Source organism: Triticum dicoccoides, chromosome 2A (assembly GCF_002162155.2).
Source record: "Triticum dicoccoides isolate Atlit2015 ecotype Zavitan chromosome 2A, WEW_v2.0, whole genome shotgun sequence".
NCBI classification, from domain to species: domain Eukaryota; kingdom Viridiplantae; phylum Streptophyta; class Magnoliopsida; order Poales; family Poaceae; genus Triticum; species Triticum dicoccoides.
Genome location: NC_041382.1, coordinates 776,335,031 through 776,338,329, shown reverse-complemented (window position 1 = coordinate 776,338,329; position 3,299 = coordinate 776,335,031).

Genomic DNA, 3,299 nt, shown 5'->3' with positions numbered 1-3,299 from the left:
GGTGGTGAAACGCAAGAAGGTGACCAAAAAAGGTCATGCGAGCACCACGCCACCACCTCCTCCGATCTCCCAAGAGCTCCCCCGAGGACGCTTGCCGATGACATTGCCACTGCCGCCCGCAAGGTGTTCAACGGAATGGGCGCAAGGCATGAAACTTTAATTTTCTTTTAGTTGTTTTTACATTTCGCCATTGCGATTGTTCATGACTTGGGGAGCGAAACTGTAGCGCCGATTTGCATAATTCCACTGCCGAGTTTGTGCACGTGTTGGACGACAACGACGTCGACATTGATCAAGCCCTGATCGATGATTACAGCTACAAGGAGACGGATGGTGGTGTGCACGGTCATGGTGAGGAAGAAGATGAGGTGGAGGAGATTGGAGAGGGGGGTGCTCAACCAAGCGCAAGCAAAAGTGCGCACGAGATCGAAGAACTACACACAATTGGAAGATCGAGTCTTGATCAAGTCTTGTGAATTTGGGTCTCTTGATTCCACAACCGACACTGACTAAACCGCGAAGCGGTATTAGTAAAGGATAGAGGACCATTTCTTCCGAATGATGGCAAAGTGTCCGTTGAGGACGGCACGCACCTATAGGTCACTCCAAAGTCATTGGGATGTGATCAAGCCGATTTATAGGCGTTGGAGTGCTTGCTTGAAGCAAGTCCTAAATACACCTCCAAGTGGTACCATTGAAGCCGATTGGATGAGTTTGTTTTCACATACCAAATAGTGAAAACAATTATGTGAGTGGTTGCATGTGACATACTTTGACATTGTTTTTATTTTGTAGGACAAAATTGCGCAAGAAAGGTACAAGGACATGGAAGCTTCAAATGGTAAGTCATTTACACTAGAGCATTGTTGGGAATTGCTTCGAAATAGCGAGAAGTGGAAGTTGATTGACAAGGAATCCCCGCCGAAGAGCGGTTCACTCACCAAGTTGGATGATGATGATGAAGATGATGATGGCCCAACAAACAAGAACAAGCCCGATGGAAACAACAAGGTCAAGGACAAGATCAAGAGGGAGGCAGAGACATCAAGCTTGCGGGACAAGATAGATGCCATAGCGCAATCGAATGAGTCGATGGTGGCCAAGTCATTGGATGCAAAGAAGGAGTTGGCCGAGAAGAAGGAGCAAGATAAGCAAGAAAAGTAACAATTACTCAAGAAAGATGGGTTGCGCAAGGCCGCCATTGAAGAGAGAAGAGCCCTTGCCGAGAAGAACAAGGCCTTGGCCGAGCTTCTTGCGGAGGAGAACAAGATCATGACGACGAATCGCAATGACATGGACGACCTCACCAAGGAATGACATGATATTGCAAGGAGGGAGATCTTGGAGAGAAGGAAGCAAGCGACGACGGGTGGTGGCTTCGGTGCCGGTGGTGGCTCCGGTGGAGAGTGATGATGATGATGGTGGTGCTCATGGAGATGGGGGTGGCTTTTGGGTGGTTCTTTTGAGTCATGGATGAAAACTATGTTTAATTTTCGCTCAAACTATGTTTAAATTTGTAGCCATTTATTAAAATTGCAGTCAAATTGTCTAATTTATTTTTGAGCTGGACCACAGGTGGCAGTGCAGATAGCAGAGGAGGCATCCGGCAGCAGTGGTGCATCGGGCAGCAGGGCCCTCCCAGACGGCAGCGGCGTCGGGCTCTTCCGCATCGAGATGCTCGTCTCCTATATAGCCTTCTCACCCGCAACAGTTCGAGCTCGGCCCGGTCCAGATCCACTGGAGACAGGGGAGCACTCCGTGGGATCGTGTTCGTGGGAGCAAAGCCAAGGTATGGGAGAAGGAACTCGTGACGCTGGGATGCAGAAGAGATAGGAAAGATATGCGGCATTGGAGATAGGAAAGCCACCAGCGGGGCGGATCGCGGCTTTGAAGGGAGCGGTTCGTGGCGGCCTCGAGGCAGGGAAGCCCACGTCGTGGACTGGTCCTTCGACCGGGGTTGACCAAGCCGTCGAACCAGATGCTCCCTCCCTCCCGCGCCACGCTCCGCTCCTCTCCACGAGACCATGGGAAGTCGGACCAAGGGAAGGGCAGGACGTGGTTCTTCGTCAGGCTGAATCCAAGATTTTGCATCCAAGCGATGCTGAAATTGGCCGTGGAAAGAAGGGGCATGAAAAGGAATTTTACCGTGAGAGGCACCGAATGGACAGGCACAAAAATGAATTCTCCAGCAAGAGCGATATGCTGAGCGTACCGTTCTTGCAAGGAGGGCGCCTACCTCGATATGGACACAGTCTACAATGATTTTTTTGCGAACCAACTAATGGTTGGATTGTTGGAGGACAGTGGTATGCCCAACCCATCAGGGTTTAAGTCATCGTGCTCGCATATTCCTTATTTTATTTTTCGATTTTCAGCGATGCGCGATAAGTGGGAGGAGACGTTTCCGTCGAGTACGAGGCGCCTATGATGACTTCGTAAATCTCAAGATGATATGCCGGCTCAGTCTCTCAAAGGTGCTCATAAGGTTAGGGTGTCCGTGTGTGCGTTCATAGGGGTGACTGTGTGCGTGTATATATGAGCACTTGCGTCTGTAATCTGTTAAAAAATATTATTGTTCACAATTATTATTTGTTGGATTATGGACTTAAACCCATATAACACAATAATAGCTGCTACAAAATATCAAAGGCCCATGTACCACATGTATACAAGATTTTAGTCTCACATGAAGAGTGAAGGAGTGTTGAGACTAATATAAACTGGGCGTGCTCAGACTCACCTTTGTATGTACTCGTATGTCTAGTTTGTCATAAGTGATCAGTATTGCTAGCACTAGTCGTGTGATATTAATTGAATTAATTGTTAATTATTTGAATGTGGGCAGTTTTCTAATTTTCAGTATCATTATACACAAATAAAGTATGCATTTCGACAGGAAGAGTAACATACAGTAATTGGTAAACGTCTACTTTTAGGCTTGCCAACTTATCTTTCCTTCAATGCATGGTGACACAAATTTTGTGTCTTCAGGAGAGAAAAAATGACCTTCAAAACTAGATACATGAGAAAGTAACTTGGTGGAAATTTTCTTGGGGAGAAGTCGGGTATCTATTGTATATAAAAGGTACATGACGGGATCATCAGAAAAAAAAGATAAATAGACTAGAAATTACCACAAAAGTTAGAAACATCCGACTGCTTATTTCAATAGACTAATATTAGAAACATCCAACCATTTATTTCAATACACTAATATTATATAGCCTTTGGATAATATTTTAAGTAACAAAACTACCCGCCGTTGCCATTATATATTTATATATAGTGGAAAAGATGTT